The sequence below is a fragment of the Coenobita brevimanus genome, chromosome 6 (genome assembly GCF_032717465.1).
Source record: "Coenobita brevimanus isolate Jiangsu-jjx chromosome 6, ASM3271746v2, whole genome shotgun sequence".
NCBI classification, from domain to species: Eukaryota; Metazoa; Arthropoda; class Malacostraca; order Decapoda; family Coenobitidae; genus Coenobita; species Coenobita brevimanus.
Window position 1 is genome coordinate 22,500,343 of NC_136959.1, and position 27,771 is coordinate 22,528,113.

Here is a 27,771-nt window from a genome sequence, read left to right on the forward strand (position 1 = left end):
GGATTGACTCAGTCGGATACGATTATGTGAAGCTACAGAACGTGGTGAATGTTTTTGGCGTATCCGATAGAGCCAGGATTTCGGGGGCTTGAATGATGAGTGAATGGAAGCGTGGCCCATTGGACTGGGCAAACTTGGGCTGTCTGTACATTACTACTCCTCACCCTGCCCTTAGGTGGGAAAGGAGGTCCGGATGATGATGATGATGAAAAATAGGAGACATAGCATACAGAAGACTGGGATGAAATAAGGGAATTCAACCAGGTACTTGTGAACATGAAGTCGAGTGAAGACTGATCCCTCTCTCTCTCTCTCTCTCTCTCTCTTTCTCTCTCTGTCCAGGTATTGCTCATCCGCCTCCTCCACGACCATCTCGAGTTGTTACCCGAGGCACAATGGCCTCTCACGCACACCACGGGGGAATGAGAAAAGAAAGTGGAAGAAACGAGCAGGTAAGTGTGGCGCACATGACCAGGTTGAGAGAGAGAGAGAGAGAGAGAGAGAGAGAGGGTAAAATTTATGAAGTGACCTTTTTTTTTAGACCAGCACAAAATGTCAATATAAATAAACAAATATATATATATATATATATATATATATATATATATATATATATATATATATATATATATATATATATATATATATATATATATATATATATATATATATATATATATATATATATATATATATATATATATATATATATATATATATATATATATATATAGTATATAATCATCATCACCATCATCATCATCATCAGTCATTGCAAGTCCACTGCCGAACAAATGCCTCCTCCAACCTTTTCCATGACTTGCTTGACTGAGCCAATCTCTCCCTCGTTTTGTCTGCAGACTTCTCTGTTTTATCCCTTCACATTCTGTCTGGCTATGGGGTCTCCCGGAGTCTAGTCAGCCAGCCTCTTGCTCCATCATTTATCCCATTTTCCTGTTATATGACCTTCCCGCCTAAATTTTTATTCTTTCACAATTTGTATAGCATCTTTGACTTCAGTCTGCTCTCTCATCCAAGTTGATCTCTTCCTGATTATCAAAGACATTCCCAACACTGACCTTTCCATTGCTCTTTGGAAACAGATTAGTTGGTTTCCCACCGATTATGTCTGTATCTAGGTCTCACTACAGTACGCCACAACTGGGATTATACATTCTTTATACACTTTTCTTTTCATCCATACCGACAAGCAACTTTTCATGGTGTCTCTGTGTTTACCAAAACCTTTTCATCCAATCGTAATGTGTCTTTTGCTTTCGCTTTCATTGTCTTTCGTTAGTCTTAATATTTGCCCCAAGTAATCGTGCATCTTAACTTTCTCTGTTTAGGTAATTTATCATTTCTTGCAGTTTCTTTGTTGTTTCTGAAATTAGGACAATTTCATCTGCAAATCATAAATAGTTTAAGTTTTCGCCATCTACGTTTACTCTTTTGTTCTTCCATTCATGCTTTTTAAAAAAGATTTCAGTGCATGCTGTAAATTATTTTGGTGAAACTGTATCACCCTGATGCACGCCATTCTCATTCTTAATTTTTGTGAGTCTTTATGTAACTTAACTGTAGCATTTCCCTCTTTACATATTTTTTTGGAGTAGCTTTACAATGTTCTCGTTTACTTCTGTTCCCGACATTAATTAATTACTACCGTATATGCTTCACTTAGTCGAAAGCCTTTTCAGATATGACAAAACCTACGCACAGTGATTTGTTATATTCTGTGTGTGTGTGTGTGTGTGTGTGTGTGTGTGTGTGTGTGTGTGTGTGTGTGTGTGTGTGTGTGTGTGTGTGTGTGTGTGTGTGTGTGTGTGTGTGTGTGTGTGTGTGTGTGTGTGTGTGTGTGTTTCAATTAGCTGATTCACTGTCTGTAGATAATCAGTAGTGGAATACCCGCTTCGGAATCCTGCCTGCTCACGAGGTTGGTTTTATTTCAGTTCTGTTGCTATTCTGTTTGTAAGGACTTCAGTGAAGAGTTTGTAAATAACTGATAATAAGCTAACAGATCAATAGTTATTAAGATCCTTTGAGTTGCCTTTGTTGTACAGCAAAAGTGCTATTGCATTATACCATGATTTGGGTATTTTCTTCTTTATACATTGTGTAAATAAGTGGAAGAACTGCTGTTGAACCTATACTCCTGCATCAGACAATAAATCACCTACTGTTCCATCTTCTCCCAGGGCCTTTCCACTTTTTCATAATTTTAAGAACAAAGTTTACTTCTTCTTGTGTTACCTCATGTATTACAATTGTGTCATATGAAGAGTTGGCTGCTGGTAGGTTCCTATTGTACTTGATGGATACAGTTCTTTGTAAAATTGTTCAACTTACTTCACCATCTTCTCTGCACTTGATGGCTTCACTGTTTTTGTCTTTCAGTGATGTAATTTGTTGTTATTCTAGTGTCATTGTATTTCGGGCTTCTTTCAGACTTTTTCCCATTTTGATAATTTTTTGATCCGCACCGTGTTTCTCTCGTTTTTCTTCCCCATTTCTCTTGGTGATCAAATTGTTTGATTCTGTTCTTTCTATTTCATCTTTTTCTGTTATTACTTTCATCTCCTTTCTTCTTTTTGAGCTCGAGGGTGGCTTTTGAACACTCGAACTTGTTGGCTTTGGATGTATTGGCATTCCCTACTGCCTCTACTGATTCCCTAAACACTTTTGTTTGCGTATAGTTCACTTTATCAGCGTCACACTTGGTATAACTTAAAGCCCGAGTAATCTGTTGTTTATTTCTATCTGAAAAACAGCTTTATTTCCTTTATTTCCACTTGCTGTAATTGGGTATACCATTTTAGTTTCAATCAGCTTCTTTCGCTTCTGAAATTAAATCTGGTTGTGCAATCCACCACTCTCTGGTCACTTCTTATGTTTACTTTAATGATAAGTGTGGCATTAGTGATCGTGCTGTTCTTATCAGTTATGATAAAGTCGATTTCATTCTTTGTATCTGTAACTCCATTTCTGTTTCTCCAGGTCCATTTTCTTCCTGGTCTTTTGTGGAAGAATGTGTTCATTATTTTCATGTTATGCATTTCAGCAAAATTTACCACCATTTCACCTCCGTCATTCCCCTCTCCTTCTCCGAAAATTTCCACTCATGTTTGTCCATTTTTCAATTTGCCAACTGTTTGTAACATTTTTGTAGATATTATATAATATGTAAATATAGTATGTAAGTAGTTGTAAGTAGGATCCAAGTAGGGCGTCAACGCTCGCTCATTGTTATGTCTACGACATATAAGTCACGACTTCCGAGTCGCACCGCTTCTCTCTCTCTAGCCGGTGGGAAACCGGCGATCAGTAGCTGTCCAAACGGGTCTGGGGAAAGACATGGAGTTGTCCGGTACTGCTGTATTGATTCAAGACTGTGTTTAATATATTGTCAGAAAACTACTACAAGACGTTGCCTTTACCTGCAAGTGACGTAAAGGGGGCCATTGACAGCTTTAACACAACTCTTGCCTTGTGTCTGCCATGACTAGTACATCTGTTCTTTTCTTCTTCCATATTCTGGGAAACGTTGTCGTAGATCATCAGAGAATGTTTCTATTTCTTCATCTATGCTTTGGGAAATAGGTGTATTTATTTGCCTTACTTTCAGGGTGTGTGTTTTTGTTCTGGTGTCAACATCTTTTTCCATATGAAGTTGTAGTATCACACATTTTACATAATAATTTTTAAAGCTGTTTAGTCATAATTAACAGTGTGTAATAAAGTGTGAATGATGAACAACCAAATATCATTTCGCTGTTAGCTGTGGTATAAGAAGAAGGTGGATGGCAGACCACAAGGGCCACCCTGTTTCAATTATAAAATGAAGGTTAGGAGATGTGAAAAGATATCTGAATAGTGCGTAAGTGTAAAGTCCTGAAGAACCATTTATTATGTTGGTATATGTGAATGTACTTAATACCATTTTATAGAGGTGTATAATTTGCTAGTAGAGTTGTCATTTATCTCTACTTTTTGCATAAGCCCAGAGTATATGTAATGCTCGGCACCTCACTTTTTAGCTGACCTAAGCACCGCGCCCTTGTCCGGCTCGGTGACTGTACAGCGTCAGAGAGGCCGTTTTACAGTTTTAAAGGGAGGTTGTATCGCTCTTACATATCTCTCGGGTCGCAGTTATATTATTCTGTGCCCAATAAAGAGAGATTTAATCTGCTCATTTCTGTCACCTTACGCTACCACTTAATAACAGACCAGCTTCCACCTTCTCGTGGCAGAGGACCTTTGGTGGGAAGTGTCGGGCAGTGACGGCGAGTGGCTGACGTGTACTACAGACAGTGTCGTCGATCCAACACGGTGGTCTAGTTATACTATACAGCAGAACACTTAATATGTAGTCAACTGCTACTCCATAACGGCTACATTGATGGCCAGCAGTGCGACAATACATTTTATTGGTGCTAGCGGTGGCACGATATTTAGTGCTAGCCGTGTACCGATACATTAAATTGGTGGCAGCGGTGGGATACGATACGTGCTAAAGGGATGCTGTGAACCAGTAACCCTTGCAATCGCTCGTTCCTGAAGGTGAAACAGAAAATCTTACTCTACTGTTGTAAGGGGACTAATTACTAGTGAGTTAGGTGGAGCAGATAAACTGGAGTGGTGAATATTAATTCCTCCCATTATTCTGCCAGTGCGAGATTCCTATCTTAAGCACAAACTGGCAGTTATCTCGCCCAGTGGTGTGCGAGATATCTCCATCTTCAAACGCAACTGGCAACAATCTCGCTCGTGTGTGAGAGGCGAGATAAGGAGAGTTCAAGCCAGTGCGGTGAGGAATGGATCAACTAGCGACTTCAAGCAACTGGCGCGGACGGCCGAACCGAGCCGAGGGAGACCGAAAGCGGCGGGCCTGGCGTGGTGCACAGGGTTGCCAGGTGCGCGCGTTTCGCGCCGGATTGGGCGACTTTGGAAGATGATTTGCGCTTAAATTTGAGCGTTGCGCTTTTTTGTGCGTTTTTTGAAATGACTAGGAGCGTATTGGGCGATTTTGTTATATGGATGCAATGTTAAAAAAAAAAAGTAAGAAGACATGGCGTATGCATGATGTACTAATACTCGTATCTCAGTAATCCTTTCCCTGCCACTCCCCAAACGCATTGTGAAGCCCCAGCTACTATAATTAGCATCTCTACCTGACCTGCGTTTCCATGACCCCAAATGTGTGTGTGTGTGTGTGTGTGTGTGTGTGTGTGTGTGTGTGTGTGCGTGCGTGTGTGTGCCTTTTGTTTTAATCCTAAGTCCTCAAGGCGCAAGGCTACGCCTTTCTAGTGAGTGCAAAGTTGGTTTTGTTAGTCTGTCTTCATATGGAAGGTTCCGAATATCATGTCTCATTTTTGTCATTCTTGTCAGCATTTTCGAACGAATTTATATCCATTCCTATATGCTGCTACTACAGTGCTAATGTCCATCACTGATGTGCAGTACAGTTAGCACCAGAGTCATAATGACCACCCAGTTCCTCCCCTACACCCTTTACCAAGCCTGCCCAACCCAACCCTGATCCCATAATTACTGACAACGCAAAGCTCTCTCCCTCTACCCCATCTACCACTCCATGCTTTCTGTACCATCCTTCTCTCTCTCTCTCTCTCTCTCTCTCTCTCATCCAGATTAAACCGTCTCCACTCATCCTTTTATCTCCCTATCCTTCCCCAAAGAACAATTGCGACCTCCTTGTAAATGTTACACAGGCGAGGCCGTCTGACCCTCTCTCACCTGACCCCACTTTTCTTTGGTCTGACTTTCTGATCGCCACCTACTACTACTACTACTACTACTACTATTACTACCACACACACACACACACACACACACACACACACACACACACACACACACACACACCTCTACGGGTTAATAATAGAGAAGAATTACTATAATTGTCTCTCACCTCTTCCAAGACTGATGGAGGAGAAGTGTGTGTGTGTGTGTGTGTGTGTGTGTGTGTGTGTGTGTGTGTGTGTGTGATTTTGCTGTCTGCGCTTTTTGGGCGCGTTTTCGGGATGGATTGGGCGCCAACAGCACCCACTGACCTGGCAACACTGGTGGTGCAGGACGACCAGTCGCTTGCTAACTCCCATAGCGAGCGGGGTGTTGCGTATGGTTCGAGGAGTCTGGTGGAGTGTGGAACGTGGAATGTGGAATATCATCCTGGACTTTCATATCTAGGTAGAGTCCATGCATTAAACCACACACACACACACTTGAATCAACACACGTTAGTTAGTTGATGAGTGGAAATAAAGGTTTCTCAGAATTCCCTTGAAATAAATATACTTTCTGTGTATTGTATATGTGTTCCATGAATTAGGGAAATAGAGATAAGCCAACCACTAGACTCAGCATTACTTTCCTGAGACAGAGGATGTAACTGTGATTTGTGCCTCGCAGAATCAATTCCTTACAGTAAAGGGGTACTATGTTGCACCTGATTTTTGTGAGTTACACAGTAAAGAGATAGCAGTTCTGCCTAGCAAGCATCATCTAGCTTTGACAGTGAACTTCTCATCCCAGTTACGACCCTTTTTACCTTCATTCAATGTTACTTCTTGAATGTGAACAGGCTGTCTCATGTATTAAAGGAGCTTACCTTCCTCTCCCACCTGAACAGGACTGATTTAGAGCCTTATGTACTGTCCTATCTTCCTTCATACCTTTCTCCTTCCTATTTTGATCCTGGCGTTGGTCTTCTACTTATTGTGGTCTTGTCCTGTGTTTGTGGTTTAGGTTACTATTTAAGGCGCCAATTAAGGAACCCACTGATACCACGTGTCTGTACTCGCGGATTGCAAGTGGATGTTCCTGAATAGTTAGCTACCCTACACTCTGGTTAGGCTACACGGTAGTTAGGACAAAAATGTCGACGAGGACGTCAATGGTGTGGCCGAGCGATGTTCTGGTGTCAACATCTTTTTCCATATGAAGCTGTAGTATCACACATTTTACATAATAATTTTTAAAGCTGTTTAGTCATAATTAACAGTGTGTAATGAAGTGTGAATGATGAACAACCAAATATCATTTCGCTGTTAGCTGTGGTATAAGAAGAAGGTGGATGGCAGACCACAAGGGCCACCCTGTTTCAATTATAAAATGAAGGTTAGGAGATGTGAAAAGATATCTGAATAGTGCGTAAGTGTAAAGTCCTGGGGAACCATTTATTATGTTGGTATATGTGAATGTACTTAATACCATTTTATAGAGGTGTATAATGTGCTAGTAGAGTTGTCATTTATCTCTACTTTTTGCATAAGCCCAGAGTATATGTAATGCTCGGCACCTCACTTTTTAGCTGACCTAAGCACCGCGCCCTTGTCCGGCTCGGTGACTGTACAGCGTCAGAGAGGCCGTTTTAGTTTTAAAGGGAGGTTGTATCGCTCTTACATATCTCTCGGGTCGCAGTTATATTATTCTGTGCCCAATAAAGAGAGATTTAATCTGCTCATTTCTGTCACCTTACGCTACCACTTAATAACAGACCAGCTTCCACCTTCTCGTGGCAGAGGACCTTTGGTGGGAAGTGTCGGGCAGTGACGGCGAGTGGCTGACGTGTACTACAGACAGTGTCGTCGATCCAACACGGTGGTCTAGTTATACTATACAGCAGAACACTTAATATGTAGTCAACTGCTACTCCATAACGGCTACATTGGTGGCCAGCAGTGCGACAATACATTTTATTGGTGCTAGCGGTGGCACGATATTTAGTGCTAGCCGTGTACCGATACATTTTGCTTAGTCTGATTACAATCCATGCTAGTCTGCCAGACACAAATGCTGAAAATAACAATGTTCTCTGCAAGGCTGAGGCCGTGGCCGAATGGGTAAAGAGGTGGCCTGCAGTCCCAAAGGGACTACTTCGCCTCCAGGCTTGGGCAGGGAACGGTTTAAGGATTTGAATTTCGTTAATGGCAGACTTTACTGACCTACCATAAGCCTCGCCGTGACGTAAAACTATCCCCACAAATACCAGAACACCAGTCCAGTATGAGACAGCCCTAGATTGTATTCAATATGGACGGTGGGTATTTGGGCCGAAGTGGTGGCATGTGGAGGTGTATGGTACATAGAAGGACTGCTGGACCTCAGGGAACGGGTTCTGATCCCTATGCCCACAGCCGGACACATAAAGACATAATTATCTACTATTAAGAAATTCTACACCACTCTCTCATTCTACCCTTCTATGTACAGGTGTTTGCTGTCTTGGAGTGAAATATTTTTCTTCGTTTCTGTGGATTCGCACAGACCTATAATATCTCAAGCAGGACCCATATACATACAGGGTCTGACCATATCGACCCCAAAACGCGTCGCGTTTGCGCATGACGTCATGGCGAAGACACCAGGTGAGGTCTTCCAAGAAGGGGTTGCCATATAGTGAGAAGTAGACTCAGTTGCTCTGAGGTCACGGCGCCAAACAGGTCACCTCTGTCACCTGCACTTTATTTCATTGTATGTGCCCAGTGAAATAATGCCTACCAATTGTGCATTGTTTGGCTGTAACTCTTTACTGAAGAAAGGTGGGGATATAACTTTCCATATTTTCCCCAAAGAAGAAGAGATTAGACGTAAGTGGATTCATCTGTGCAAGAGGAAAGACACAGTTAATCCGAATACTGCTCGCATCTGCAGCCTTCACTTTGAACAAAGTGCTTATAAAAGAAATCTAAAATATGAACTTCTCAAACTGCATATTCCAAAAAATCAAATACGCCTTGAAGAGCACGCCCTGCCAACGCTGAATCTGCCATCAGCTTCATTAAATGTTAAGTCCCTTCCCCTTTCTCTCTCTCTCTCTCTCTCTCTCTGCGTAGGTGCTTATCTCTGTATATGGTGGGCTTTGCTCTTTATAAGCTGTACAGTATATCGCCCCTCACGGGGTTAGTGCTTGCAGAAATGTGGAAAAGCACGTGGTGCATTGCATTTACCAGCCCAGGTAAAATAAATTGAGGCAACTGGCCACCGCACTAGTATGAGTTGCTAGTATTCATATTTACCCACCATTATTTTGTTCTACCCACGTACTGTAGGTAACCATTGCTGAGTACCCTAGCAAGAAAGCAGTAGTGTTGAAAATTAAATACGGTATATCGCAGAATGTATTTGTTTAAAGCAGGTTCGTAACGTAGTAATTCCATCTGGAAGCGTTTGGCAAGAAGTATGTTATCATCCCCCCCCCTTCCTTCCCTCCCTCCCTCCCTTCCAGGTCGCAAAAACAACGGTGCCAGGTCGTTGGAAATGATTTATACAGCCACTTTTCGTTCTCAAAGAGTGAATAATTCGTAAAAACTATATAGCTTTTCATGTACATGAAGCCACAAAGAGTATATGAAATACATTCACATATATTTAATAGCTCGGATTAAGAGATTTGTTATTTATAATTAACGATTTGGTATCTACGCACTCTCCCTCCCTCTCTCTCTCTCTCTCCATGATATATGCAGAATATTTACACATGACATACTGTGGCTTAAAACCAGCATAAAACCTAAGCCTTACCAACGGTAATTTAAAAGACAACTGGCAAGGCATTGTCAGTACTAATATATAGGCATGTGTCTCTTCCTACTGAAGTAATTAGCCTTTTTGTTCGATACCGAGTATTTTTCAGGATGCGGGTATTAAACAGAAATTTGGCTAACTCGACACGAAAGCTGCAGAGTAAGATGTCGAAGTTAAGGAAATGAAGCCTGCATAGTAACATATAGTCAATACCGGTAGCAGTACCAATAAACATCCGGTATCATTTATAACAAGATGATAGACATATGTCATTATAAATGTCACTATTAGAGTATATTGTGTTTATTTGTAAATCATGTACCTTTAAATATGAGAAGGGAGAAGTTAAACAATCATTTGAATTGAGGAAATGTGTGTGGGGAACAGAGTTGTGTGTGGGAGGGGTGGGTATGGAGGATGACAGACAGCTGCACCTCACCGCGACTTGAGGCCTCCCTCTGAGGTCCCAAGGGAGATGGTGGGTGGGGAGAAGTGGGGGGAGTGCCCTGTCTCAAGCGTGACGTCAGTAAATCTGCGTAGTAGAAAGGTGTGAGAAGACCCTATATGTATATGGGTCCTGATCTCAAGTACTGTTTTCTAATTCTGCCATTAAGGTATCGAGTTTGTAATATTCTGCGAGGCTTGGTACATAGCATTATTTTTTATGGTTTCAGTTTCTTTAATGTCCTGGTCTCTGATTTGTAGAGAGAGTGCCTACTCACTCTTGGTGGCACACTGTCCGTATGCACAGGAGGCAGTGCGGTTGAATCTTTAGTAGACAATGATCCAACAGGAACGCCTGAAAATTACTTACCAGGAGAACTCGAGTTTCACTGGAGGGATTGTGGCAAATAATCTCACCTCCCTGCCAGATAGTTTCTGCTGAGATTTAATTTTTTTGTCACCTTATTCAGCATACTTGGTGGAGCCCTAAATGTCTACAGGGGGTCCCATCGACCTCACCATCTAAGACGATGCTTCATGTAACTATGAGGAGTTCCCCTATCTGCCAACAAGGCACGGGTTGGATCCAGCCTGGTTTCTATCGATCTATCTGTCTATCCATCTATATCGATATCTATCTATCTGTCTATAATATATATATATATATATATATATATATATATATATATATATATATATATATATATATATATATATATATATATATATATATATATATATATATATATATATATATATATATACACGCACACACACTCGAGAGAGCCTCTCGTCATATCGTTGGCTTTGCCACGGAACACTGCCGTTCAGAGCGTTTAATTTCCTGTCCGGAAGATAGGGGGTTCCCTTCCTTTTTTTTTTTTTTTTTTTTTTTTTTAAGCAGTAGGGAAATAGGAAGGTTTCTAATTTTTTGGCTTAAGGCATATTTCAAATGGATCCTAGCAACATATATATATATATATATATATATATATATATATATATATATATATATATATATATATATATATATATATATATATATATATATATATATATATATATATATATATATATACTTTATATATATATATATATATATATATATATATATATATATATACAGTATATATACATATATATATATATATATATATATATATATATATATATATATATATATATATATATATATATATTAAGCAACGTTGGGTCTGGTTAGTACTTGGATGGGTGACCGCCTGGGAACACCAGATGCTGTTGGCATCCCTACGTGTCAAGTGGGGTTGGTGGAGGATTAGTGCCCCTCCCTGTAGAACAATTAGCTCTAAGCCCTTGGTCCCCCTTTTGTGATACATGGCGTCTGTCAATGAATGATTGAATAAATATATATATATATATATATATATATATATATATATATATATATATATATATATATATATATATATATATATAAACTTCATTGAAAAAGAGGCCCTTATCTTATCAGAGTATCAGTATGGTATATCCTCAGCATTCTCCCCAAAATTATCATATAAACAACACTTTCCTTTCATGCGCCGTAAAACCTCCCCACCAAATTACTAACATTAAACGCTCATCATCCAACCAATATCACTACACAATCCTAATTTTTTTATCCTAAGGCACAGTACGTTACCTACAAACTACACCCTCACCCTCACAACTTTTCATTCTGTTACCCTCTCATTATAATAAATTTTTTTTTGCATTAACAGCACCAGAGCATTAGCAGTACAATAACTATCTTGTAACTGATCATAACACCTTGTACACCGTCACCAACACACCCTCACCACAACCAAACATATACCACACCTTCTCCACCAAACCATACATCTACCACACCATTACCACACACCCTCACCACACAGCCACACACCCTCATCACACACCCTCACCCTCACCACAAAACCACACACCCTCACTACACAACCACACACCCTCACCACCCAGCCACACACCCTTACCACACAGCCACAAGTCCTCACCACTCAACCCCACACCCTCACCACCCAACCCCACACCCTTACCACACAACCACACACCCACACCACACAACCACACACCCTCATCACACAACCACACACCCCTACCATAAAACCGCATACCTTCACCACACACCCTCACCACGCAATAACACACCCTCACCACACAACCACACACCCTTACCACACAACCAAACACCCTCACCACTGTAGCGTCCTATCACTACATCATCACACTCCTACCCGAGTTTAAGCACTACCAAGACACGCCCATAACATCTACGCACAGTGACTGCCTATCATCACTGTCGTCTCCCACCACAGCACCACACTACCACTCCCACATCAAAAACGCGCCATGAACCACCACCATATCCCTACCCCGCCACCACACCCTCAGCCTAAGCCTCTCATCGCGGTCCTTATCAGGAACGTGAGATAAGAGCGAAGTTTGACTCCGGGGAAATATGTGCTACCAGAGACTAACACCTCCAGCCATTGTGTTTTACTCCACTCTGTCCACTTCTTCCTTTATTTTGTGGTTACTATCATTGTCCTCCAGTTTATAAGAAGGCATTGTGGGAAGCTATTAACGATGGTGATTTTGAGATAATTCAGCAGTACTCTATGTTTTTCCTCTGCCATATAGAACTTCCACAGGAAAATGAGAGAAACTATAAAGGAAATTCTAGGAGAGGCTACAGAGATGTGGAGCAGAGGATTTTAAAAAGAAAAGGATGGAAAGGAGACATATGAGAAAAGAATAAGAATTAATACGAAAGTGAAGGAAGAGATTTCAGGTTAAAGTTATTCTTGCAAGTGAAATAATGGACAAAAGAAGATGGGAAGCGGAAGGGTTGGTGAGGTACGAGGGGTGGGATAGGGAAGAGACCTTTTCTGAACAGGGATGGAAGCCATGCAGTGGCGGCTCAAAAAACAATGAATGGTGGAACCCTAAAGTAATAATAATAATAATAATAATAATAATAATAATAATAATAATAACAACAACAACAACAACAACAACAATAATAATAATAACTGTAACAACAACAATAATAATAATAACAGTAACAACAACAACAACAACAACAATAATAATAATAATAACAGTAACAGTAACAACAACAACAATAACAACAACAATAATTATAATAATCATACTAATGAAAATAATTATATCTGAAGACAAGGAAATGTATTGAAAATTAACCCAATAAACCCCTGAACGGACGAAGTAAACATGACTATCTGTACTGTATATTGAGAAAGCGGATTATAATAGTCGCGAAAGGGAACTATAAGGGAACATTTCTTTCAAAATGTCAAATAAATTAAACAGATGTGGCTGTGAATGTGGAGGTGAAATATCGGCAGACTAAAAAATGTGAGAATGGTAAAGTCATCTTGAATTGGTGTTTTCATGTATCGACCATCTTAATGTCAGCCATAAACGTAGCAGGTTCAGTTCTTTTTTTTTTGGGGGGGGGGGATGGATGGCAAGAGGAATCTTGCCCGAAATTGCTCCTCTTGCAATAATCCATATCGGGACATCAGATATTTTTGTTCTATTTTTCACCTTGCATGGTACTCTTATTTAGCTTCATGCTAATAACTATATTTCTCCCGTGTGACTGGATATGTTCCTGATGAAAAAACTAATTTAATCTAATCGTGAATAGCCACTGGCGTCAATACACACGTATACGATTGTATTTTCAGAAAGTAAGCATTTGCCCACATAAAGTTGCGTTGTTTCTGTCGATGCACCAAGAATTTTACAGAAGGTGGATTTCTAGCACCCTGGCCCAAAGAGGATTTTATCCCAAACTCTGCCCAAAGGAAGAGTTCCCTGCCACCCCCAGGGATGTATCGTTGGGGTTACGGGGCTTACTGCACCATAGATGTGGTGGGTGATGGGGTCGTCACATCCCTACGCCTAGAAAGAGGGTGTGATGTGTAAAGTGTGTGTAGTGTTGTGTAGATAGAGAAGAGTGTATTGGAGAGCATGCTTGTCTCCTACTCTCCGTGTTAATGTTTGTAAAGCTCTGTAATGCTCTCCAATACACTATATCACCTAATTTGATACACCCCTCCCCTCAGCGCTATATATAATTAACAAACCCTAAGATTACTAAGGAATCACAATAAAGTACAATTATTGGAGTAAGCAAAACCAAGCCCAGGCAGAAAAGTGTATCATATATAGACAGGAATTTTGTCAATGTCAGTTTCTTATAATTAGAAATTCACCAGATTTCGCACAAATGCTTGAATCAGTACTTACACTACAAGCTGTATACCGTCAGTCAACACGTTTTGGTGCTCTACTTACACAGAAATATATAAAATACCCAACAAGAGATTAAAGAAATTGGCTATCTACATCATACTGTGTCAGAAGAACTGGCAGCTCTAAATCGGTAAGGTATATTGGCACCATGAGGCTCTTACATGTCATAGTATTCCGCCCAGAGGATATGTTGCTTGCTCAAAGCACATGTAGGGCTACCAATTCAGTGGGAACCAATCTTGCTGAAATAACTCAGTGTCTCTAAAGATAAAGCCAAAGTAGCCAGAAGTCGTCGAATTAGTTCTAAAATGTGTCGATTAGTGAATTCACGTGAGACTTCATAAAAGTCTCGGATATATGATAAAAAAGTTTGTACTATGCGTCATAATCATTTATGGGCTCACATAACACAATCAAACGCACCAAACGAGATTAGAACAACCCAGTCAAGCCAGGTTGATATACAGGATAATATCTGCCCGAATTTTTGACGAGTTCTGCCCGAAGATAGCTCTTGACTGAAGACTGGGGGGGCAATTACCCCCACTACCCCCCTGCTTCCTACGCCTATGATGTCAGGAATCTTATGATACTAACTACTGAATAATCATTTCCTGCCTGAAAGTATGCAATAACTTTAAAAAGAAATATAAAAGAAAGCAAAGGGCAACAGACTTATTGGTCCTTTGTAGGTTGTTTGTTACAGGATGGGCTACACCTAACGTAACTATTCTATCAAAGACAAGGAGGAAAAACAGAAAAAAACTCCCCCCCCCCTCCATCACCAGTCCTTCCTGCCGCAGTCGGCAGGATATTATGAGCAGGAACATCATGCAGCATTGAAAAGCTGTCAAAGAATCTTCCCAGGAAAGGAAGAAAAGAAACTATAATCTATATTATTTTTCCCTGCAAAGGAGACGCATCTAGTTAACATAAGGAGAAATTCGTTTGTGTGTGTGTGTGTGTGTGTGTGTGTGTGTGTGTGTGTGTGGTTTCCGGTATGCCTCCATGTTTTGAAGTACAAGACATCGTAATTCACAAATGTGTTATTCAGAAGTTAACGTGCTTCGTTGAGGATTGGAAGACGAGTACTTATCAAAGGGATTTTTAAATGTTAGCACTGTTTCAGAGTTTATCACATTAGGAGGCAACTTCTTTCATATAATTATAACTACTGAAGAAAAGCGTTTAGCTTCCTGTGAGTGGAAACGTTTGCCAACAGTTTTATGTTCATTGATTCCAGTATAACTCAACGGATCTGTTGTGATGTATTTTGCGACAACCTATTATCATGTTTTTTGAAGTTTTTGTATACTTGAATTAAATCCCCCCGTTGTCTGCGCTTAGATAAGGTAAACAGATTCACTTTTTCTAAACGTTTCGTATAAAGATATATTTCTTAGTCTAGGTATCGATTTTTTCATCTTTCTCTGTACACTCCTGAATTCTTCTTTTTATAATAAGGTGATCAGAACTGGAGGCAATACTCTAAGTGTGGCCGTATTAAGGAATTTTAGGCAAATTGTCCCAGAAGAACAAAAAGGCCAGTGGGACGATACTGTAGACCCTCCTAAATAATGTAACACTGACACCTAATTTTTTTCATCTTTTACAGTGAAAAAAACATCCTTACACATTTTACGCCTTACTTCAACATCATGCTAAATTTTCCGCAAATTTCAACTATCAATCACTTACGAGAATTTAAAGAATGTATTCAAGTAAAGACATCAGGTCTGTAGAATGCCATTAATTTTTTTTATTGAGGAGGTCGATGGCTGTAAACACACTGATATTATTTTTCCCCTTCCCATGTCTCCTGTTCTCTGTCCTGTATTAGTCTGAATCCTCACCTGACCTCTCTTGTGTTGTTCTGCCCTCCCCTGCTTTATTCTATACTGTCTTATCCAGTACATTCCATTTGCGTTTCTGTATGCACTGCAGTCCCCTCGAAATGAATGGATCTTGAATTTGATTTTCTGTTATCATTTGTTTTTTCTTGGAAGGAACAATTTGCAGGCTCCTGTCCTTTGGTTCCTTCTTCCTTGCATAAAAAAGACAAACAGCGTTACCTAGGCCTCTTTCATTCCCTGCCTCAATTCTACGCTATCCTGGCCAAACTCTTGCAGTCTGTATTATGTGCGAAATAAACTGGTTATTCTCCTCGTAACAGTGTGACATATCGTCAAAAACAGCTGGTATCCTACCCATATTTATTAACTAATTATCATATGAATGAGAGTTTGTGTATGTTTTATGGTTATACTTTTTCATGGTGAATAGCGAAGTAGGCGGTTTAAAACAATAATGTCTTTTATATCAAGGTTTGGTTATTCTGTTCATGTATGACTGAAGGATGATAAGCCTTCATGGAGAAGTTATGGTACTTTATGAGGACATGTTGGCTGGTAGGGAGGAAGTAGGGAAAGAACGAGGAAGGCATGGAGGGAAAGACAAAAGATGAAGACAGTAGAGAAGAGGATGGTAGGGATTAGGATGAGCAATGGAAATGAAGGTGTAAGAGGAAGCTACTTTGGTGCAGTTTATGAGAAGGAGGATAAAAAAAATGAGAGAGAAAAGTCCATGGAATTGTTTATATGGATTACGGGGGAGAGGTTAGAATTAGGGATGGAAGGAGTGTGGAGATGTGTCAGAGATGGAGAAAGGAGAGGGAAGAGATGATGAAAGATAGAAATGGGGGATGGCAAGGAGGAAATGTTTAAAGGAAAGAGAAAGTGGAAGAAAATTGAGATGGAGGTGAAAAGATGAAACTTGGAACATGTGGATGGGATGGTGTTAGTGGAAGAAGGAGCTGGAATGGTTAGTGACGAGTGGGGGGAGAAATGGATGAGAAGGAGAGCGGAAAAATTGCGGGCAAGAGAAGAATTTAAGGGACTAGGAGGACAGGGATTGTGTGATTGAGGAGGGGAAGATTGGGTGAGAAAGTGAGACGGCTTGAAGAGGGAAAGAAGACGCGAGGAAATAACAGGGATGACAGTGGAAATTGGTGGGTGATGACTCAGAGGCGTGAAAAGCGTAAATGAGAGGAATAAGGAGAGCGATAAACTGAAAGTAAATATATACAACTGGTCAACAAACTGTGAAAAGAAGTCGAGGATGGAAGAGAAACGAGGAGGCGGAGTATTAGCCTGAGTGTGATGCAGGGTGGGGTAGCGGTGAAAGTCATGAGAAAGGAAGCATAGACTGAACACTGACGGGTTAAGGAGTGGTGTGTGTGTGTGTGTGTGTGTGTGTGTGTGTGTGTGTGTCCCACACTAGGCATACGCTTGATAAGACAGATCTGCATCGATCTTGCTGATTAACAAAAAACACTTATGTTAAGGTAATTAGAGGTCGCTGAATACGAAAATGGGCTCACTTTTTACTTAGCACATCACGTTTAACCACAAAATAGGATGCCATACTTTATTGGGAAAGCACCAAAGAAAGTTTAAGCTTGACCCAGATATCTTTTGTTACATCTGCGGATGTTTTGCTGCACCAAAACAGCAGATCCAAAAAATCAGACTTTGTCAGAAAAGCATATTAAGCATATTTTGAAATGAAACTGAGTGACCATGACAAACCTTGAGACCCTCATTTAATCTGCCGCTCTTTTGCTGAAAACTGAGACAATGAACCAAAGGAAAAAGAAAGATTCCACTGGTCTGGAGGGAACTGCGAAATCCTCTCGATGATTGTTATTTGTGCTTTGTCAGTACTTCAGGATTTAGTACCAAGACAAACTCTGCCCTAAAATATCCTGACCTCCCACCAGCCACAAGGCCTATCCATCACTCCGATGAAGTATCTGTTTCAGTCTTCATTACGTTTTTCTGAAGGTGAAGTGGATCTGTGTCTATCTGAAGAAATGGTGATGAGGACAGTGATTTCTTTGATCCACTTGGCTGTGTAATCCGTTTGACACCTTCACATGTGGCCATTTCGGCACAAATACTAACCATCTTATTAAACACAAGCGATGTCTGCCTGATTAGGGTCTGATATTGTATTAATGAGGGTGTCTTTTTATGAGATGTCAGTGTGTCTTATTGAACATCACTAAACCATCATCATCATCATCATCATCATCATCAACAACAACAACATCTTCCCTCACATACTGTAATCACCATCACAATCATCTTCATCCTTTACCGATTCACTGTAGGTGAAAGGCCTACATCGTTTTTCTTGCTTCTCGCTTATTATTTGTTAGCCAGTTCCATCCAATCCCAGCAAATCTCCGAATTTCTTCTCACCATCTTATTCTCTGTCTGCTTAGTCGTCTCACTTCGTCTTTGTTTGATAGTCGGTTACTCTTTGTGTCCATACGTTCTTTTCATTTCTTTCTTTTTTTTTCTTTTGTACATAGAACGCGAATTGTCCTCATCCATTTGAGCCCGTTCTGTGTAATTATTATATTATTTACTTTGTCTCCTACCAAGGCAGGAAACTATTTTTCATCTCTCAATATCACACCCAACATTATATAATCCTTTCCCTTTTGAGCATTCCTGAGTTTAATATCTGAATATTTTCCTAGATTCCAGGTTTCCCGTGCATAATTCAGAACACGGAGGACACATTCCCTATAATGTCTCTCTCTCTCTCTCTCTCTCTTGTAAAGGCGGCCACTTATTCCCCATACTTAGAGTTACTTAGTTTACCAGAATTCCTCTATACCACTCCACTTCTTGGCATGAGTATACTCTTCGTTACGGACTGAAACTGGCTACATTGCGTGCCCTATGCTAATGTATTCTTCAGAAAACTCTGTTTTATTTACCTGCTTTTGCTGGAAGTGTGAATATACTTGTTAAGCATAATTTTCGTTTTCTTATTAATTTTCAAGCTTATGTTCAGGCTCTCCCTCCTCAGATCAGCTATAATTTATTGAAGTTTATTCCTCTACTTAACCAGGAAACAGAACAAAGACGTCAACAATTTGAAGATCATTCAGTGGCTCATCGTTTATGTTAATTTCTTTGGCTTACCAGTTATATGAAAATATGGTTTAAGCATGTAACAGTATTGTGTATCCTTCCCTTACAGCTTCAGTTACTGTGTGTGTGTGTGTGTGTGTGTGTGTGTGTGTGTGTGTGTGTTTTCCAGATTATTCTAAAGGAAGTATATGCCGCCAGTATAATCACTATAAAACATAATTATCTTCTAGTATTCTAAGATAAATTTCCTTTACTCCTCGTCCTCGAATTGCTCCCATCACTACCGTATTTTCAACTGAATCAATGCTTCCCACAAGACAATCCATATCACACACAAAGTTCTATATTCTGAAATTTTCTGATTCACCAGGCTGACAGCAGGAATATGGTGTTCTCTTGCCCGGTGTGTCTCTTGAGTGGAAGGGATGGGATTTGTTAGAATTTTGCGAACCATTTGAAAACAAGGGGGAGAATAATAAATGAGCTGTAATCTAGAGTGTGTGTGTGTGTGTGTGTGTGTGTGTGTGTGTGTGTGTGTGTGTGTGTGTGTGTGTGTGTGTGTGTGTGTGTGTCTGTGTGTGTGTGTGTGTGTGTGAACAAAATAGCTCGAGTAGCTTTCATCTGATATTAACAAGTCGTGGAATGGTTGAGGGTCAACCATGGAGTAGGCCTATTAAATGAGAACAATTGGTCAAAGGTCTAGGCCAATTGGTAAGTTAAACTTAAAGAGTTTTATCTTAGAAGAAAATCTGAAGCGTGGTTGTGGATATGGGAGGGATAAAAGGATTCGATTTTCAGGATATTCAGCCAAGGGTGAAAGTCATAGGTGAGCGTCAAATGCCAAGGTCAAAGGACAAGGTCAACTCAGACAGCTTTGATTTGAGTTGAACCAAATGACGTGGAATGGTTGAGGGTCAAGGAAGGAAGGGGATTACGAGAACATTGTCAAGGTCACAGGTCATGTCAAAATTCGACCTGTGTCTCTGTGTGTGTTGGAAAGAACTTACACACATTTGCTCTGAGTTGGATCAAACTTAAGGGATTAGCTGGGGATTATTGCTTTTAAGAATAATAGATCAAACGCCATGGTTACATACAACGTCAATTTAAAGTTGCAGAGTAAACTTTTTGGAGGGTTAGAGTTAAAAGAAGACTTAATGCCTTCAAAGAACAATCAGTCAAAGGTCAAGGTCACAGGAAAAGGACAACAGTCAAGGTCACTGAGTAAAGCCAGCTCAGACAGTTTTAACCTGATTTCAACTGAATCTGGGGGAATGGTTAATAGTTATGAAAGAAATCATTTGATTTTAGGAGTAGTCTGTCGATAGTCAAGTTCGCAGTACACAGCCAAACATTTGGCCCTTAGACCGGTTGGTGGGTGTGGGCGTTACATTGTCAGAGTGTTCCTTTTTGTTTAAATAAATGCTTTGTTACGTCAAGGGGGGAGGGCTTTGAGGATCTCACCTGCCTCCTGAAACCTACCCCGGGTGGAAACCTATCACTGCGCAGAATTTCATTTTCCTATCCACCCATCCCGCCCTCTTCTTTACGTTTAGACACCATCCCTGAAAAAGATACTTACCTCAATGAGCGCTGAATAAGTAGGTGAGTGAGTAAGTGACAGTTAGGGACAAACGCTGTATCTGGTTGCCCCAGTGGGTGCGGAAAAAAGATATGGGAAATTACTTTGGGAACACACAAACACACAAAGACACGTGCGTTCACAGAAATATACGCACTCACATGCTTCTCTTTAAAACACACACACACACACACACACACACACACACACACACACACAAGTGGCTTGGGCAATCAAAATTTTCTGTAAAGCAAGATATCAAGGCACATACTCTACAGACTGAGTTATTTATTGAAAAATGTTATTCAGGCAGCTGTCATATCCCCGTATGAAGATATAGAACATTCTCTTACTGACGCTAATCTAATAAAAACCTCCACACTATCCATATGCTGGTGATGGTAAAAGGGAATGATCAAAGAAGTGGAACAGAGCTATACCTTCGAATCCACATGGCACAGAGCAGCGTATTTACAACATCCTGGTGGCTCTTTATCAGATGTAAGAAATACCCCTCTTTAGTATAGGGTTACCAGTCATCATTTACGTGGAGGTGAGTTTATGGTTATGCCAGTAGTATATTCTGTCCTGTTGCAAGCCATGTTGCATGTGTGCATGGACAATGTTGGGAGAGCGACCAAGGGTTCATACACACACACACACACACACACACACACACACACACACACACACACACACACACAGATAGAGAGAGAGAGAGAGAGAGAGAGAGAGAGAGAGAGAGAGAGAGTTCATGGCAATACTGTTGAAAGGTAATAAATGAGTTATGAAGGCGAACCAGATCTTAACAGTCTGGAATCTGTATAATAAGACTACAGTAAATGTTACCTAATTACCCTCCAGGATGAGTCCCAAATCTGTGTAGGTAGTGAGGGTGATGGTGGAGGCAGCCCTGAAACCCACAAAACATAGTCACGCCTTTTCTGTAATTTCTCAGCACACTCACTGAAATTTTCTTTTTACTTCCTGTGTTCAACCCTCGTGGTGTAATTCTCCTGCCTGCTATTTCTGTGTCCCAGTGCTGATTGTGATTTTACAGTCAGCGCGCGGACACAGAAATGTGAGAATGGTTCGTTGGGAGCACTGAAAAATTTTGGAGCTCTGTATTTCTTTGATTTTTATAGACTGTGAGGGACATGCTCGCCACTACGCACTTCGTGGACTGAATGACTGCAGAGGATGTTCGTGTGACAGCAAGCACTCGTCCTTGACAAATATAATTACTAAGGTGCGTGTGATCTGAGAGTCCATTAGGAAGCTGTAGACAATACCTCTCTTCATTACTTGTCTTGATTAACAGCATCATGAGTATTGCCACACTTGATATCTTTACTGAACTCGCTAGACGGTGGTACTGTTAGTGTGTTCGTCGACTGGGTGATCTGGGTCGCACCATAAATCCATCAAAGGGAATAAAAAAAAGAAAAGAAAAAGAATCATGAGAATAGTGAGGAAAAGAATGGGCGAGGTGGCTTGGAAATCAGGCAGGCGGTGGAGCTAGGGCAAGAAAATATACCCCGTGTAAATCTGTAGCCTGAGTGTAGTGTAGGTGTACATCAAAATATCCTTCAAGGCTGAAAATTTCGAGAGAAAAAGAAATGGGCGTGGTGGGCAAAGGAATGGATGGGATGGATGGGAATTTGGTGGGCTGTGGAGCCGTAACAGGGAATTATACCCTGTTGAAATGGATGTTGTACAGTTCAGCAGTTAGTGAAGGTTTATTTCAAAATTTCAGACGCTGGGAGAGGTTCATGTACTGCAGTGGACTATAGTATGTTAAGAATGTTGTTGATGACGCGCGGAACATACTGCAGCGAACATTCACCCTATTTTAGCTCACTCTAAAGTGAAGTCACTAACTACTCTCAGCCTTCATGTATATAGGTGGTCAGCTACAAAGTCATCTTCTAAAAAGTGCCAGCTTTCTGATGTAAGAGTTTCAGTCCTTCATGAATTCAGCTGCTCATCGCTAGAACTGTCTTCCTCAGAGTGTATTTTCCTCTGCCTATGACTTCAGAATATTTTAAACGCAGTGTGTCCAGCCGTCCAGAAACGAATAGACCTTGATTTTGGCTTTATTATTGCTTAACTCTTCTTCACACAAGGAACCTATTGCAGGCTTCCTCCTCTGATTCTTTCCACTTGCCAAAAAATAAATAGGTAAAAATATATAAATTCCTCTGATTATCAGTAAAAACACTTTCATTCATGTCCCAAAATCCATCTTCCTTTCTATTCAGTTATGACCCACTGAGGTGTTGACCTTGTAAGTGAAAAAACAAACAAAAAAAAACATATGCCTACTGCCTTACGTCGCTTCCAGTGAAGGGTAGTTTTGAATACAGATCAGACGTTCATGTTCCTAACTCTGATGCATTATCCTCCCTCATGCTCTCCTCTATCCTGACCCTCCTCTTTGCTCTTGCTCTGAGACTCCTTTCAACCACTCATTTCTTATACACTGTCTTTTATAAGCTGACTGTTAGCAAGCATCGAATTAAAAATAGATTTTCTTTTCAGATAATGTTAATAAGTATACGGTATATACAGGTAAAGGTGTGCATATTTAATTACCTGTCGTCAGCGCTGTGGCCTCACCTACTATCTACGGTGGCTCTCCGTCCTGGTGTTTTAGCATATGTCGAACGGTGGAATATGAATCCATGCCAGAGAAGAAGAGGAAGAAGAAGTAGAAGATGATGATGATGATGATGAATAAGAAGGAGGAGGAGGAGGAGGAGGAGGAGGAAAGAAGAAGAAGAAGAAGAAGAAGAAGAAGGAGAAGAAGAAGAAGAAGAAGGAGAAGGAGAAGAAGAAGGTGAAGAAGAAGAAGGAGAAGAAGAAGAAGGAGGGGGAGGAGGAGGAGGAGGAGGAGGATTACATAGGATTACATAGGAAAGCAAACAGCAACAGACCTTATGGTCTTTTCTAGGCTGCTTGTTACAGAGAAAACTCTGACTACAAGATCTAACTCTACATGCTGAAGGATAAGGATAGTAAAGCAAGAAGGCTTCCCCTACCACCAAACCCTCCAGGAAAAAGTGAGGAAAACCACCATGCAGCATGGAAAAACCGACATGGAAATTTCATAGGAAAAACTTGAAAGGAAAAGTCACATTCTATAATACTTTGTCTATAAGCTACCCGACTGAGTAACCTGAAAGAGAAAGTAATCAAATCAACTAATAGTTACTGCATGACATTATAAATCGGTACATTGAGTTTATGGGAAGTCTGTGGACATAACGTGGAAACTACACACTGCACAGTGTGGATGTTTAGGGGTGGTGCGGCAGCCTTGCCTGGCGCTTTTGAGGTAGGCAGCAGTCAATCAGGCCCTAGCTCCGTTCACTCCACTGAGACAAGGAACTCTCCCATGTGGGACAAATACACAAGTTTCATCCTGAGGCAGTGACCCCTGGTACATTAAAAAAATCCCGATGACTAACAGGGACCCTCGGTGATCCACAGCCCATCACAGGTCGAAAGTGAGAGTAGTGACCAGTAACTCAGGGTTATCTGTGCAGATCCTAATCTGTGCTTATATTGCTTTCTTTGCATTGGGGAGGAGGAGGAGGAGGAGGAGGAAGAGGAGGAGGAGGAGGACGTAAGGCCAGAGCAGCAAAACACATTCTTCAAAAGTCATATTCACAAGCCATCCATTTCGAGATGCCTGGATTCACTGCGGTTGAAAGACTGGAGAATAGACTGGGGAAGAGAGGTCCAGAGCTGCCCAGTTACATGCATGAAAAACTGTAAGTACTGGCTGACTCGTACACTGGAGAGTTGGACAGAAAAGAGGTGAAATGTGTAGGAAGACGGGTGCTGCGTGCTTACTGTATTGGGAGGAATACAAGAATTCAGAATATTGGGCACTAGAATGGAAGTTTTAAAAGGGAGAGAGAGAGAGAGGGGGAGGCAAGAGTGTGGAGAAAAGGAATGCGTCAGTAAGAGCAGAATAGCCCTGTAACTTCCTTATGCTAAAAGAAGGAATTACTTAAAATACCATTACAGAGACAAAATTAATAATGCATTGGTTCAGTATCTCGCTGGGATGATCTCGATGAGTTAATTACTACAAAGATCTAAACCTCTTCCCCCCACCACACGTCTGGCAGCTCCTAATTATTACTGTACTTTTGTGCATTAGTACTATGGAAATAATGATATAATGTAGAACTGGTCTTTATATGTAATACCAACACACCTTTACAGAAATAGTGTGTGTGTGTGTGTGTGTGTGTGTGTATGTGTGATCTAGGTGGCTAATGACGACACAACCACTCTAAACTCCGGGTTGTGACACTCTGCTTTTGGTCAACTTTGAAAGCTTATACCATCATGATCTGAGGTTACATCTATAAAAATATATACAGTATACTGAAAACAGAATACTGTGGAAAAAATTTCGACCAACAGATAGTTATTTCTTCATATTTATCTTGGTCGGTTTCTCATTAATATCGCCAGCCTGCTTTTATCTACTCTTAATATATACTCAAATCAATACTGTCACAAATCATTACATTCCCAGGGCGATGAAAGCTTTACTTCCTAGCCGTGAAAAGCAATCAAATAAAGCTTACGTGCTATTTAATTTGATGGGCTTTTGTTTGTGTTGACTGAAAAAATAAAAAAAAAATTCATATGTGATACTGTGAAGACATGAGAGGTATGAAAAGCTTTGGGTAGTTACAATAGTTAACGCAAAAAATTAATGAGTAAATAAATAAATAAATCAAGGTGTTCCTGATTTTGAAATACAGTAATTCTGAAAATCTAGAGCAATAGGGATAACTGCTGCAGAACATAATTATTTAGCATAATAAGTGTAAGAGAATTTTACTTTTTAAAGCAGAAAATATAATGGTGATTTTATAGTATTTTTGTGGGTTGTGGGTAAAACTATCCACAAGAAAAAAACATACGGTACTGATATGCTCGACAGCTCTGAATTATTTGGAGGTGAAAACTGTCCTCTGTAAGAAACAACACAAAGGACACCTTCTATAGCCACACCCACCCCTGCAATATTGTAAGAGGCAACAAATAATTACGGGGGAGGCAGAGGGGGAACCATTTGGGTCCAGCCTTGTGTAAACTTCAGTCTGGGTGAGGGTCTACTACTGTGGGAAAGTTCGTATGCCTACACAAATACTATGGCATTGGGTTCCCTAGGGACATTCTCCCCTGGGAGGTGTTAGGCCATCGGGGGTTTCACCCTGCCTAAAAAGTGGTCGGGGTGAGCGTCTAACGCTATAGTAGTACTCGCGTAAATTTGCGGCTTTGGTGTGGCCCGCACCTGTGTACAATGGTGCCACGTTTCCCCAACTTGCGATGTGAAACGGAAGCTATTTATGTACAAGGCATCACAAATACGATAAATTCAGATGAATAAAACTTACACTTATGTATTTTGATGGATGAATCAACAGTAATCTTATTATGCATAAAATATTTATACAGTAACACAGAAACATGGCATACATATTGTACGATGTTGCTAAAAGAAATTGTAGTCGCTTTTAATGTTTTTTAGCGTAGTTTTAGGGTGGGTAATAATATCACAGTTATGGATATAAGATAATGAGCCTGAAAAAAAGAAGAAATATGCCAATATTCAAAGTAAAAGAAATAATTCATATAATTCTTGTGAGTGGCAACACTGACACACCCAGTCTGGCCTAAGGTAAGGTACGTACCTCCATAAACCCAAGCATAGCTTGTACAGGTGTTGCTAGGGAAAAATGCTCACATTTACTGGCTTTTACCGTAATTTTAAGGGCGAGGAATAATCACATTTATAATCATAAGCTAATATGTAGGACAAAATAGTAGGCATATGCCAATGCCGAAGTAAAAAAAAAAAACATTATTCACTTGCGAGCGGCAACACTTCCAGACCCAGTCGGTGGCCTTGACCTCAAGAGTGGTGTGGAAATGATGTCAAATTTACAATATATACAATATTATGTAAAAGAAAATATCCAAAATGTCTCATGCAATAAGAAAGAGAGAGAGAGAGAGAGGCAGGCAGGAGAGGGGCAAGGTTGAATGCATTGTCGGCATGACGGGGGGTGGTGGTGGTGGAGGCATTGTCAGGCTGAGAGAGATGGAGGAAGGGGAAAGAGAATGAATGAATGAAAGTCAATCATGGTACTGCAATAATGGGTCATCTGTCGCCGTATACAAAAAATGATAAATATCACTAAATATAACAAAACCAAATTAACAAGTGAAAGCACAATTATGAATAACTTATAAAAGAATCAAAAGTACTCAGGGTGGCTCACATCTCCCGCCAGGAGAGAGAGAGAGAGAGAAATAACGGTATAGAAAACGTGGCAACACTGTACACAAGTGCGGGCCACACCACAGGCGCACATTTACGCGAGTACGACTATAGGCGAAATTTCGTGTTCCTGGGATAAAAACAATGATCATTCACCAGTAAAACGCCTTTGTCGGGGAGGTACGAGCGAGGCCATTTAAATCCGAAAGCACTGAAATGTGGCCTTACATCTGGAGGATGCCTTGAGTATACTTACCAAGTTTCACGCCTTTTTGACAAACTGTCTGGCCCGTGGCCCTCTTTCGAAAATTTTCGGCGTGGTGCACTTGGCGCGTGTCACGTGCCACGTGCACCGCCTGGGTGTGGTGAAACTCGTAAAAAACAAATATTAAAGAATTGGGTTATCATATGGTATGGTCCAAACCACGCAGTGATCAGCCTCGTGGTTGCTTATGTATAAGCTTCTCAAAAGCGTAACAGTCGGGCCGGGTAGGGCTGCTCATATGTGAGAAAATGCCACTACTTCACGAGAGATTCGCAAGGACTTCGTCCTCGCTCGTAATATAGGATTTGGTTAGACACCCCGAGGACCGTCCATTCCCTGAGGGGAGTGGTTTGGGGGGTTTCACCCTGCC